General features: G+C 39.2%; 1 protein-coding gene across 1 annotated transcript in view; it reads right to left on the bottom strand.

The window, feature by feature from the left end:
- The window catches only part of Ptk2 (protein tyrosine kinase 2), a 190499-nt gene that overhangs the window by 163774 nt on the left and 12262 nt on the right, over positions 1-14463 (bottom strand). The gene's annotated exons all lie outside the window — the stretch shown is intronic.

Here is a 14463-nt window from a genome sequence, read left to right as displayed (position 1 = left end):
TTTAGAAAATGCTGCGAGGCAGTAGTCACACACACCTTTAATCCCAGCACTTGTGAGGCAGAGGCAGGTAGATATCTGTGAGTTCCAGGACAACATGAGCTCTTAACACAGAGAAACCATGTCTTGAACACCCCCCACAAAAAAAAAAGAGAAAATGCTAACAAAGATAACGTAGAAAAGAATCATGAGAAATATTTAGTGAAATACTCAGATAAGTATAAAAGAACTCACAGTAACTGAAGAACAAAGCCATGCCATATACATGCATACATCCATCAGCTACCAACTCTACAGGCTGCTATGCTAAATTCTACACATACACTTTTATTTTCAGAAGAAAACCATACACAAATACAGCAAAATTAGAGCAGTCAATTTGACAAGTATTAAAACTAGGTTCATCCAAATACAATATAATATAAGCAAAGGAATGTTAGCTTTTGAAGAGCCCTTAAAATAAAACTTATTCTATACAGAATACATTAACAAATACTAAAATAACACCCTTTTTGCCTAGTATTTACTGGGCAGAAAAAAAAATCTCACATTATCCCAGACGATGTTAAGTCTACTAAGGGAGACAGAAATCAGACAAGGTAACTGTGAAATGATTTATCACAGTATATAATGTGCCAAAGAAGTGCAAGCTCTGGTAGGAACCCTGGAGAGGATCTGGCTAGGTTGAGGGATGAGAACTCATTTAAGGGGTATCCTTATGGTAAATAGGACTAGGGGAGTCACTGAATGGAAGGGCGGTTCTACTGGTGGCATCAGCATATACAGAAGGTCTGAGAGGGAGCTTTCCCAATGTGCAAAACCAACGTGATTACACTGCTAATGAGCAAGACAATAGCTCAGAGATGGAGAATACAAGAGAGAAAGGATAAAGTGAGATCTGTGGGGCACAGTAAGAATGTGGTGCTTGATCCAAATCTAGTAAGTCACTGAAAAAACATCATGAAAATATCAGATTTCTGTTTTTACAAAATTATTCCAACAGGTATGTGAAGGATGAACAAACATGTATGGACACAGCAAGAGCAGACATAACAGAGACATAAATCGATTAACTCAAGACATACACTGTATATAGAACAATCAGAATAAAATTATGAACTTATTGTGCATGGAAGGGAAAGTCAAAGAAGCATTCTGGATCTAAAGCATGAATAAGTGCATGGGAGCCCAATGTATACTAAGATGGGGAAGATTCAGGACAGCTAAGAGTCCCAAGAAGCACTGCCATTTTAGTATAACAGAGAAGGGAAGATGTACTGCACAGATGGATAGATGGATAAACAGATAAAATTTAAAATTTGAATGCAGAGTAAGTGTGACTTCAACTGCATAAGTCAGAAGAGGAGAAAAATTAAAGAAACCAGAAAACATACTTTTTCCTAAAAACCAAACTATCACTATGATATTTGCAGTCTTTTTTTCCCCAAAATGATGGAACAATGTATAACTGATAATTAGAAAACCCCAGAAGTAGAGTTTTCCCAACCCAACACTTTGCAACCAAATGTTCTGAGAATATTTTCTCTTAGTATTCTTAATTATGCCTAGAAAATCACAATGTGGGTACATACCTTTCTTAAATATTTTTAAACATAATCTTCTTGGGTGATTCTTCACACCAAATTAAACAATATACTAACTATTAAAGAATAGACCCCCAAGTATTAAGTAAGGGTACCTTGAAGATCCACTTCAAAGTATACAAATATAGGTCTGTTCTACTATTTTTAGCCTGTCCTGGTAAGAATCTTATGTCTTTTTAAAACTAGGACACTGCTATGTGTTTTGAGGTTAATGTGACTAGTTGAAACAAATACACGGTTTAGTATGTCCATTTGCAGGCTGAGATTTGTATATTCTTTGGCTCTGAGGTTTTAACTTTGTCTACATACTTTAACTGTTACACTTGAAATAACCAAGTCAGCTAATTACTAACAACTAGCATCGTTGTGCTTATCATGAACAGTATTAACATGAATGGGGACAGGTGTCTCAGGAGAGAAAGTAAAACAAGCAGTCAGAGAGGAAATTTAAAGACAGCTGCACTGGACAATCACTGCAAAAGCATATGCTCAATTGAAGAGGACAAGGTGACAAGCTCCTCCACTTGAACCACCAGACTATCCAAGAGAGGAGAAGGCTGTTGGCGCTGCACATAGAGATGGGGCCCACTGTGCCCCTTGATGTGTCCTATTTCCCATCCACTGCTTTAAAAGCTCTGCTCCCCTCATCCAGTCTGTCATCTACCAAAAGGTACATTTTAAGTTAAAAAATCAGCTATTTGTATTTCTCTAATTAGTCTGCAAACACTTGAAAAGCATGTTGCTTTGATCAATTTCTTTGTGCTGAGCTAAAACACTACTATCTTTTTTCTGTTAAAAGTTCTCATTTCTAAGGCCAATGTAGGTATGTAAGTAGAAAATCCAGTTGCTAACATCCCATTGGTCTAGGTCTTTAGCTCTTGGCTAGCTACAGTCTGGAGGGCTTTACTACTGATGCTCAGCACCATCATATTATAGAGATAGCATTCTGGACACAACCTACAAATGCTTCAGAAAGGCTGAGCTCTGCCTCAATTATGCTCATTTGCATTACATAGTCCTCATGCCACAAAACTACAGCAGTAAGAGGTCAATGTCCTTTAAAATTTAAGAGCTTCAATTTAACTGGATGAAGTCTTTACTCTGAGTACCTATGTATGATAAAAGTGATGGGGACTTTATTCAGATACTAAAACAGTTCAAATATTGCAGGCTTTGGTGCAAAAGCCTAAAAAGGAACGAATAAGCAATAGAGACAACTCAACCAATGAAAAACAATCTGGAAAACGGAAGTGTGATCCTAACACATCCTAATCTAGAGATACTAATATTAATATCTTTAGCCTAAAATTTAAACTGAATAAGCCTGTAATTTATTCATCAAAGTGCAGCTCTTGCCCAAGTGTAGGTTCCTCCTTTTGAAAGCCTTCCTAAATAGATTAACACAGTACCTAAAGACACTCTTCACATAGTGACAATATTTTTATGAAATTATTAAGTATGTTAATGGCTTAAATATTCACCACTATGCTAAGCAAAACAATTTCTAGTTGAATTTGTCTGTCTTGAGTTATGCACAAATTTTTACAGCTTCTTTAACTTAACTATGCTTTCTAAATGCTAGCTTGAATGCTGGAATGAAGATGCCCTACTTCATATTTATATTTCTGCATAAAAACAAATTCTCACACTGAAGTAGAAAATTCTTCACTCACAGTATTTTTGACCTGTGGTAATATTCTCAAAATAACAAGAGCTTCAAGCTAAATATACAAGGCATATAGACAATAAAGGAAATCCACTTTAAAACAACTAAGCCCACAATACCCTTTTCTCCTCTTATCCTATAGTTAAAACTAATCATTTTGTTCTTTAAAAGCCTCTATGGCACAGAAGAGATAAGTGTCCTGAGTAAAATGAAAAGGCAAAAATAAATGGCACACAGGACAAGCACAGAAAAATGATTTAGATCGCTTAAGATTATTTCCATACAAACGTTTCATTTTCTCCTTCCAAAGTCGCCTAACTGGTTTTATGCACCAGCTGTAAACCTATACCACATCTTTTTTTTCCTCAAATGTAATTGTAACTCTAAGTTCTAAAAGAACTATTATCTTGCTGTTTTTTAGTACAAAAGCATGAACTGACATAAGCACACACTAAACAGATCTTTAAGTTGTTATACCTTTAGCCCAACACACTGGAAATGGACTACAGCCGCTTTTCTCCATACAGACAGCACCTGTAGGTCTCAGGGCCTCTTGGCCTGCCCGCTCCAACAACATACACCCAATCCTATCAAGATCAAGCCAGGAGTCCGCACACAAAGTCCCAGTTCATCGCTCCGACAGCATTTGCTTGGATCCAAAGCAAGACTAAGTAAGCTTCCCCTGTGCTCCTTTTCAGAGCCTGAAGCACGGTTTGAGAGGTGCTCCTTCTGTAACAGTTTCCAGCAGCTCCACGGTGGCCTCTCAGTTACCGAATCTTCTTCCGCAATCTGAAACACAGACCATCCTGGCCAGATTAAGCCACTGAACAGAATAAAACCAGCTAGTCATGCGACCCTATGGTTCTGTGTTTCTAGATTCATTCAGGGAGAGGGAGAGGGAGAGGGAGAAAGAGGAGGAGAAAAGAAGTCCTGGAGCCAGCACCTTATGAATATGCTAATCCCGCCCTTCTGTTCACTTCATCTGGCAGACTTCTGTTTACAAAATGACAGTGGACTCTTAAAACTGAGTAAGCTGCAAATCCAGTCTGACCCAGATCAACTGTCCATAGATAGTTCCTAAACAATTCCTGTCTTCAGAATCATGCCTTTGGCACTTTACCAGCCTAATTCTAGTCTTAAACTAAAAATAATTAACTTGATAAAATAAGTTTTGAAAAAATATTATGCTCAAAGCAAAAATCAAATGTGGAGGCAACCCATATGAGCCCAAATACCTCAAAGGTAAAATTTTCCTTCATTGATATTTTCTCAATATACCTATAAATACGTATAGACTATCTAAAAAACATAAACTAGAATTTAAGGTAGCCAACTTATTTTAAAATATGCTTAAAGATTAATGAGGGATACAAGATCCCTTTTTCTGGCTTCAAGTATGATTTCTTTTTTTAGCCTCAAAAGATGAAAACTAACTCATACCTGAGTAGGACAGGAACTACTTTTACAATCCGCATCAGCAACTTTTTTAAAAAACACAAAACTACTTGCTTTTTCGATTCAGACTGAGAGTCAAGATCATGACAAAAATTAAGCTATCTGAATACATTCCATGTGAGCATAAGGACAGCAGGTAAGAAGTTGCCCTTAAAGTATATGTACTACACACTGAAGCTCCACAGTTCTAGTTTGTCTAGTATATAAATGACCCTTTAGTCATACAACCCCACAAACTAAGCCGAACTCAAGCACTGGCCTTACATGTAAATGTCCAAAGTTTTTCTATTAATTTATTAACTTCTGAAAATAGGAGCTGAACAAATACTTAAAACAATAAGCATGTTTGTACCCAGCAATGTCCAAGACAGTTTCCTTCTACCTGTAATAATAGATGTTCTTGACCCTGAGCTCCACTCAGAGTCTAACAGCTGCCAGAGCTCTAGCGGCCATTCCTGAGCTCCCCTGAAAACACTTATTCCCAGGCATGAACTATGACCCTAGGCAATACTAAGAAGAAAGAACTGCAGAAAAACATTGCAAGCAGGCTGGAAGAACAGAAGAAGCTAGCAAACAGAGCCATCAGACCAAAAAGGATATCCTAGGCCACTACAGAGGAGGCAGGGTCATGGAGGACTATTGCCATCCTAGAAAAAGCAAACATACTAAGTTCTGCCTCATCACATAAGCATGCCTTGGAGCTGAACATGAGCAATCACCAAAAAGCTGCACTAAAAGTCATCCAAGCCAAGTGTGAGTATACTGGAAACTCATAACTTTCAGAAATCAGAAGCAGCAGTAGCAGCAGTAGCAGCAGTAGCAGCAGCAGCAGCAGCAGCAGCAGCAGCAGCAGCAGCAGCAGCAGCAGCAGCAGCACCACCACCACAAGCTACTCCTACTGCACCTAACTGTTCAAGACACCTACTGAGCTAAAGCACGACTACTGCACAGCTTCCATCATGAGAACAAGGACACTAGAGGCAAGGCCCTGCCAGGAGGGAGGGTCCTCATGTTCAGCTGTGATCCAAGGACTCTGAGCCACCACCCACCTAATCCAGGAATCATTTTTTAGCCCAATTTAATAACTGGCTCAGGACTCTCAGAGCAGAATAAAGAGGGGCTGGAGCTAAGGCACTGGTGGTAGAGGAGACAAGTACAATCCTAAGAGAAGGGAATAGGAAGAAAGGACCACTGGCCCACTGAGAAGCCACGGCGCCAGATGATAGCTGGAAAGGAGGGGGGAGGGTGCCAACAGCAATCAAAAGGACTACCTGAACCTTTTCTAAAAACTGTAGTTATAGATAGGCATAGAGCTATAAACCTATAATCCCAATACTCAGGAGGCAGAGGCAGAAGAATCTGAGTTTGAGATCAGCTTGGTCTACACAGAAATATCCTGTATCAAAAACAAACAAAAACCTATAGTTATAGTTGAAATAAAAGCCTTAGTCTATGAGACAATTCCAAACAGATAACTTCCTCATTTTGAGGATTCAAAGGGGTCAAGCAGCTTGCCAGGGGTGGGAGGTAGGGTGGGGAAGCATATAATTACTTTTGTATGGTACCTGTTAAATATTAAAAACAAAGTATGTTTTTAAATCCATAACCCACACCAGGCAGTGGTAGCATACCCTTTAATCTCAGCACTTGGGAGGCAGAGAGATGCAGATATCTGTGAGTTCAAGAATATCCTGGTCTACAAAGTGAGTTTCAGTGCAGCCAAGGCTACATGGTGAAACCCTGTATGTGTGTGTGGGGGGGGGAGGGGGTGTCCTAACCAAGTAACATCTTTTTAAAAGAACAGATATAGACTATAGAGAAATCTAAAGGATCAGAATCCATTAAAAAATCTGTGATGTTCCAATTAAATATTTAGTATTAGCATATTAAATGCAACTCTAATAAGTACTACTTCACAAGTAAACACATTCAACTAAAATTTACAAGAAAGAAAGTACTATGTGTAGAAACCCCAAACTCTCATCCCTAGTCACTCCTGCCTTCTTGCTTCAAAGTGATCTGTCAGAAACTCTTATTCACTACCTTCAGAACATCAGTGTCTATGTACTTCTCAATGGCTACTGTCCACATTCTGGCCAAAGCTCCTGCAAGATTATAGCTACAGCCTCCAACCTGCTTCCTTGGGTTATAACTTAAACCCAGCAGTTGCTGATGCTCTCAAAAAAGCAAGCATGTCATTCACTCCTCTGTTTGAATCTCATCAATAATTCCCTAATTTTCCCAAGATAGGCACCAACATACTTAGCAGAGTCTGCAAAACCCTGTGTATTACCCTCATCTCACACTTATCCATTGTTCTCCTTAGCGCAACCACTGCATTGACCTTCCTGCTGTCTCTCCATGTGGAATATTTCCTCAGTTATTACAGTCATGCCCCTTCCCTGTCAAGGGTTGCTCTAATGGTGCCTACTCAAAGTGTCCTGAGCACTACATCTGAAACTATATGGCCTATCTACTTTCCTACTGCATTTCCTCACATAGTTTACTTATACATCACTTACTGCCTAGCTGCCCCCACTACATGTAAACTCTGTGACAGAAGGCAAAAGTGTCTATTCTAGCACAATCTCCAGCATCTTACAATAGTAGCTACCACAGAAGTGTGGAAACCAGGCAACAAGACGATGGCAGAAGAAATTTGTGTTTTCTCTCCCAGACCACAGAAAAGGTATATATATATACAGTAATGATACATCCTGTCTCCATCCTGGATACCATGTCACCTTCAGGTCCCTCTAGTCAGAGGCTTAACAGTTACAGAGTGAATGTGAAAGAGAAAAAGCAACATAGAGGAAAAGATGCAGACTGTCAATATCCCAGCTATATAATAAACCACAGGAACAGTGCTCTAATATTTCTTCTAAACTCCCACTGCTGAAGAACCAACTGCAAAATCAGAATGAAAACACATCAGGCTAGTAAACAAATGCTATGAGCAAGATCAGTATGCAGAAAGGTAACTCTAGAACCTTCCAAATGCTGTGCACAAATGTCCACCCTGGCCTGCAAGTCACTGGGAATGAACTATTTTTTAAAGATTCGTTATTTTTAATTGTGTGCAGGTTTTCACACACACCAGAAGATAACAGATCCCCTGGAGGTAGAGTTATGGACAGTTGTGAGCCATATGATATGGGTGCTGGGAACTAAACTCAGGTCTACAAAAACAGTATGTGTTCTTAACCACTGCACCATCTCTCTAGCCCAAAGTAAACTTTTTAACAAATGAATTGCTTATAAATGTCAAAAAATGTTATAAAAATAAGAAACTGGTTGCCATGGGCTGGAGAGATGACTCAGAGGTTAAGAGCATTGCCTGCTCTTCCAGAGGTCCTGAGTTCAATTCTTAGCAACCACATGGTAGCTCATACCCACCTATAATAAGATCTGATGCCCTCTTCCGGCATGCAGGCAAACATACAGACAGAACACTGTATAATAACTAGATAAATCAATCAATCAATCTTTTAAAAAAATAAAGAAAGAAATTGGCTGCCACATTTCTTAAATGTTGCAGCGGTTTTGTTAGTCTTACCCACAAACACATCAGAATACTTTTGGGAGCAAAAAGAGAAATAAATGCTCTTCTGAGAGCTGACTAGAGGAATATCTAGGAAAAATAGTATTCATACTACACATGTATATATTTTGAAGTCTATGACCCTCCCTATGTCTGCATAAGGAATTAAACATTTAAATAAATGCAACACTTCCAACCTGCATCTAGTATTTATAATATATGACAACTTTCCAATGCTAAGAATCTCATACTAAGCTAATATCTGTTAAGATTGCCAATTATCAGCCGGGTGGTAACGCACACCTTTAATCCCAGCACTCTGGAAGGCAGAGGCAGGCGAATCTCCATAAATTACAGAACAGCCTTGTCTACAAAGTGAGTTCCAGGCAGCTAGAGCTGTTAACAGAAGGGAAATCCTGTCTTGAAAAACAAACAACAAAAAAAAAATATTAATTATTATTTATCTCACTGTGTCTCATTGCTTCTACTATATAAGACAATTTTCTTAGAAAATTATAGCTTGACAAACATTATAGCTCTGTTAATGGATAAAGGGCCAAATACCTTTTGAGCATAGACAATAAGCCTCCTAGTAAAACAAACTCCCAAAAGTGCTGGTAAGACCACTGTTCGCCTCCCTGCCAGGTTTATAAGAGCTGTTGTATCTCTCTTTTCTGTCACACTGTAAGAAGTTGGAGAAGGCACTGAATTCATGGTAACTACCTGTGAAACAAAGGATAAATCATCACCAGACCAGCTGGAATCTCAGTTTCAGTGTCTGTAAAACAAGGACACTTCTAACACTCATCCTATACCCAGCACTAACTGCATGCCAGTCAGCCACAACACAAACCTAAGTACCAAGTTACCACTTGCTATGTGTTAGACCTTGCTCAGAGCACTTTTAAAATGTCTGTTCACTTGGTTTTCATTAACAACCCAAAGAGGCAGATATTATCATCCTATTACCACCACCCTAACCTCTGGGGAATGTACAGCACACCCAGGTACTGTAGCCCCAATATTTGTTTTTCCCCAGATGGCAGAAAAGTTTATGGCAGTTTTCTCAATACTTCCAACTACACATATACGATTACAAGCCCTGTGGCACACTAACAACTGAAGAGAGAAACTGGGCAGCTCACCTATTATCAAACTAATAGCCAGCATTCTAATAGGGATATTCAAAGGCACCAAACTCTCAGAAAGAAGGCAGAATTCACAGATGTCATCACCTGTAACATAAGGATTCCAGAGAAGAGACAGGAAATAGGCCCTTCCCAGGCTTCATTTTCCTACAGAGGACAAATGAATAATAATGAAAACCAAAGGGATAAGAGAGAAGAGAACAAACACAGGCTGCTTCCACCCTTCAAGAGGTTCAAGCCCCAAGCTCAGCGTCAAAACCCCTCCCACCACAGCACAACTATCCAGGCAGCTGGGATTCCAGCATACGCCAGAACCACTAGAAAATAAATTGCTAAATTAAACAAGATTTAAATATAAAATAGGCATGAAAATGCAACTCTTACCAAAAATATTTTTTTAATATTCCTATCCATTAGATCAGTAATTGTCTTTAAAATGCTTACTCTCAACAATTACGAGATGAATGGTATAATAACAAACTCATTTCATTACAGGTCAAAATGCCAGAGACCAACACCTACTTCTGAAAATGCCCTCACAAATATACTCGAGGCAGGTTCAATAACTGTAAGCATTTCTTCCTTCCTTCCTTCCTTCCTTCCTTCCTTCCTTCCTTCCTTCCTTCCTTCCTTTTTTAAATGGAGATAGGGTCTCACTAAGTAGCTCTGCCTGGCCTGGAACTTACTATGCAGACTAAGCTGGCCTTGGATTCATTTGCTTCTGGAGTGCTGGGATTAAAGGCATGGGCCACCATACCCAGCCGCCTGATAAAATTTCTTAATCCAATTAATTTGAGAACCAAGATTGTCACGTGTATGAACCTTAAGGACATACTGCTAAGTAAAATAAGCCAAAAGAATAGATACTATAAAAGTTCAAATGTGTATTATTTTAGAGGGTCTAACTCATAAAGACAAAAGGCAGAATGGTGTTGAGAAGGAGCTTCAGCATGGACAAAATTTAAGTCATTGTCTACAGAATTTTCAAAATGAAAGAATTCTGAAAATATGTTCACAAAAATGAAAACTGCTTAGTGTAGTGGTGTGTTAAGTCCTTCTGTATAAGTGTTGCTTTTATTGGTTAATAAAGAAGCTGTATTCAGGTTAAGCCTGAGAAAGCTTGGAAAGGAATTCTGGACACAAAAGAATGGAGTTAAGCACAGCTTAACGTTGTGGCTCCTTTGAGAGGTTTTTCTGATTCAGTGGTAGCAGGAAAATTAATTAATTAACTAATTAATTAATTAATAGCACGCAGCTTTGAAATGGCCACAGCACAAACTCTTGACTCTTTCAGGAGGTCTGGCTATGGAGCATTTAAATCAAGTTTGTAAGCAGAATGCTATAACTTGCTTAATGGCAACACAGACCTGCTGCAACCCGACCCTGCATCTAGGGTGAAGAGAATGGCTCTCAGAGGCACTGAATGGACCTCAGCTATGTTGAACTGGGTGGAGCCAAAAGGCAAAGTAGCCTTAGTCCTAGTAAGGCTGCTTAACATCTTAAGAAGCGCTTCTGGACAGAAAAGAATTTCAGATACACAAAAATTTATTCACCATATAGAGAAACAGAAAAAGGATAGAACTGGAAACTATCCTATAAAGCAAAACACACCAGATTAAGGGAAGGAAAATACTACACTTCCTCTCAGACAGAATCTATATTTAAAATAAGACATTCAAGGACAAGGGAGACTATTTGAAAGGAAAGAGAGGTTCAGCAAGAGGAAGCAACAAAATAATAAAGATGAGGTCAAGATGAGATACACCCATGAAATGTTAGTGAAATCCATCATTGGTACTATGACCATGTGCTAGTCAAGGGAATGGGAGTGACAGACCATGATCAGGCATGAAGGACTCAATCCCAACCCAGCACTCTACATAGTACAGTATGTCTACATTTTAGAATCTTTAACCCCTAACAAACTGTTAAGATACTAATACCAACATTGCTGAGATTTAGAAAGATGAAGACCTATAAGATTAAACTCTGTGAAAGTAGAAAAGTCATGTGAAACCAAAGCCCAAATCATCTCTTGTCCCACCACCTTAAAACTCAAAGGTACATTCAGCAACTGGTTCAAGAACTACTGGACCCCAATTCTACAACACAGGAATTGAGTGACATTGACTCCTTTGGTAAAAAGTTTCCAATAACTTAGTTTTCTCAGTAGCTAAATTCATTAGCATCTATCAATGGCCTCTGGTGGCATAGGCTGTAACTTCAGCACAGGAAATCAGCTGAGAGATGATTATGGACTTGAGGTCAGTCTGACCTGTCTCAAGAAAAAAACGGCACATAGACTTCATAATTATTTTGAAAATTAAGTAACACCATCAACATAAAGAGCTCTGAGAGATGATGACACTTAGTAATGTCTATTGTCACTTAAAGTGTACTTGCTGTATGCTTCTATGTTTGTATAAAGAACTAGCAGTAGAGAACACAAAAGAACTAGGACACAAGAAGTTCACAGCTCACAAAGAGCAGAATTGGAGTGGCCACAGTCCTGGAATGTGGGAGGCAGAGATACTTCAACTCATGCCGAAGGTGTGGGGCTTGATCCTCTGAGAAGTTAAGAAAACTTCTCTTTAAATAGAAGTGGAAGGTAGGAATTCGATCCTCTCACCCAAGGAATGGGGACCATGAGAGTGAAGTAGTACGGATTCATTTCAGTCCTCTGAGCCAAAGCATTTTATACAATTAAGGGTGTTTGTTAAGATCCAGAGCAGAAAATACTCAGAGCAACAATTCTGCAACTTTCTACAAAAGACTGTAAAATTCAATCCCTGATTTCCTAAACAAGGAACCAATGATGTTGAAATTGGAAGCACATAGGAGCTAATGTAAAAAGAGCCCATGAAAGGTGGTGTCATGGTTTGAAAGAAAATGGCCCCAAAGGGAGTGGCCCCCAGACTGTTGTGAAATATTACTTTAACTCTGTATGCAGGACACAACATGCCAGATCTACAGAACCACGGCACTGTAGTTTGCAGATGTCACTTTAACATTCCTTTCCTATACCAATGCCTGTTCTACACCCACTGGAGTGGACCAGTGCATAGGCCTCTGGAAACACGAGTCTCTCTAAGATGAGGAGAAAAAGAAAGGAAAAAGAAGAGAAAACAAACATTAATGAAGAGTGTACAAGGCCTGGGTAGTCACTGCAGGTGCAAGAGACTATATGAACAAAGAGAAAGGACTATGGCATCAGTGAAGTATATCTCTGGTTGTGTTTGCAACAACCTTTCCTGAAGATTAACTGAATACCTAACCTGAATGTAAAGGGCACCATATCATGGGCTGGAGCACAGATTAATAACGTACAAAAAAGAAGAAGTCTGCTGAGTTGAATACAGTATTCTTTGTTTTCTGCCCAAGTAAGCTCCTACTTGCAAAATGCACCTGTAACCATGTTTTCCCTCATGATGGGCAATACCCTCAAACCATGAAAAAATAAGCCTTTGTGAGATATAGGAGTTTGGAGACCTATCTCTGGTTCTTTGGACCTAGAGTCACAAGCCTCTGAAGGGATTTTGTTTCTTCTTCATTCTTTCTTATAAAACCGTCTACAAAAATTTAACAAAATCACTTAAAAAAAATATTTGAAGACACCAAAAAGTCAGCCAAGGCAGGCCAAACCTTCAAAAAATGTCCTCATGAAAATTCTCATAGCATCTGGCATGTGCCATGATTCTGAACCCTCTTGCCTGGCACCATGCCCTGCTCTGGATTTCAAGACTGTAGGTTAAGCATCTGGTCATGTAACTCAGAGCACAAGCTGATACAAACTTAAGGGAAAAGTAGGAAGACATAGTATCAATATAAATCTATTCTTAATTTATTATATTTTATTTACTTAACGTGTGTGGAAATGAAAATAACTTGTGGGTGTTGGCTATTTCCGTCATGTGGGTTCCAGGGATTGAAATCAAGTCATCAGGCTTGGTGTCGAGTACCTCTACCCCCTGAGCCACCTCTTAGTCCCGCATCTGAATCTAAATATAAATTTGTGGTAGACTGCAAAGATGCTGTGATGGTTCAGATTCACTGTCAACAAGATTCAGAGTCACCAGGAAAACAAAGGTGTTTCTAAGATTTGACTAGAAAAGAAGATTCACCTGATTGTGGATGGCATCATTCTGTTGAACTGAGGTCCTGGGCCTAATTAAAAGGAAAAAGCAAACTGAGTACTAGCTTTCATCTCTATTTCCTGGTAGCAGATGGAATATAACCAGCCACCTCATGCTCCTGCCACACCCTTCCCACCATGATGTACTAAACTCTCAAACTAAAATCCAAAACAAATCCTTCATAAGGCACTTTTTCTCAGGTATTTATTTTGTCACAACAACAAAAGCTACTACATTTGCAATATAACAGAAGACTCCAGAAGCCAAGGTGGGGAGGAAAACATAACTACTGCAGAGCTACAGATACAAGATTCCTGGAATTAGTCTGAGTCCACTGCCCCTTGACTCAATGCTCCCCAAGTCAGCCAGTCCGGGCTCTAGTGACAAAAGCCTCACTGAGAGTAGCTGAAAAATAATTTGAAGGAGGCATTCTAGAAAAGGAAACAACAACAAAATCTGTATTTCATCCTTACTGTATTCAATAATTTTAAGACAGGGTTTAAAATTTAAAATTTGCAAGTCTAACAAATTCCTAGGTATCAGACCTGTCCAGGGACTGAGACAGCACTCTGGGTAAGAAAAGGATTGTTCATCCTAGAGTCTGCTTAAATTTCTTGTCAGCTTAGTATCATGAATTCCAGCACAATTAATAACATTTTCTGTAAAGGCTGCAGACGCAGAGATAACACTGCTTCTATAAAGAGATGTTTCAGATATGAATGTTAAAATGGCAATAAACCATGCTTAAGGCCTGTATTAGTAATCTTCTGTTGCTGTAAGAAAACATTATGACTAGGGTAAACTCACAGAAGGAAGAGTTTTAGGGCCGGGCGGTGGTGGCGCACACCTTTAATCCCAGCACTCGGGAGGCAGAGGCAGGCAGATCTCTGTGAGTTCGAGGCCAGCCTGGTCTACAGAG

The sequence above is a fragment of the Microtus ochrogaster genome, chromosome 15 (assembly GCF_000317375.1).
Source record: "Microtus ochrogaster isolate Prairie Vole_2 chromosome 15, MicOch1.0, whole genome shotgun sequence".
NCBI lineage: Eukaryota > Metazoa > Chordata > Mammalia > Rodentia > Cricetidae > Microtus > Microtus ochrogaster.
The sequence above is the reverse complement of the archived record's forward strand: the minus strand, read 5'-3'. Positions and strand labels throughout refer to the sequence as shown.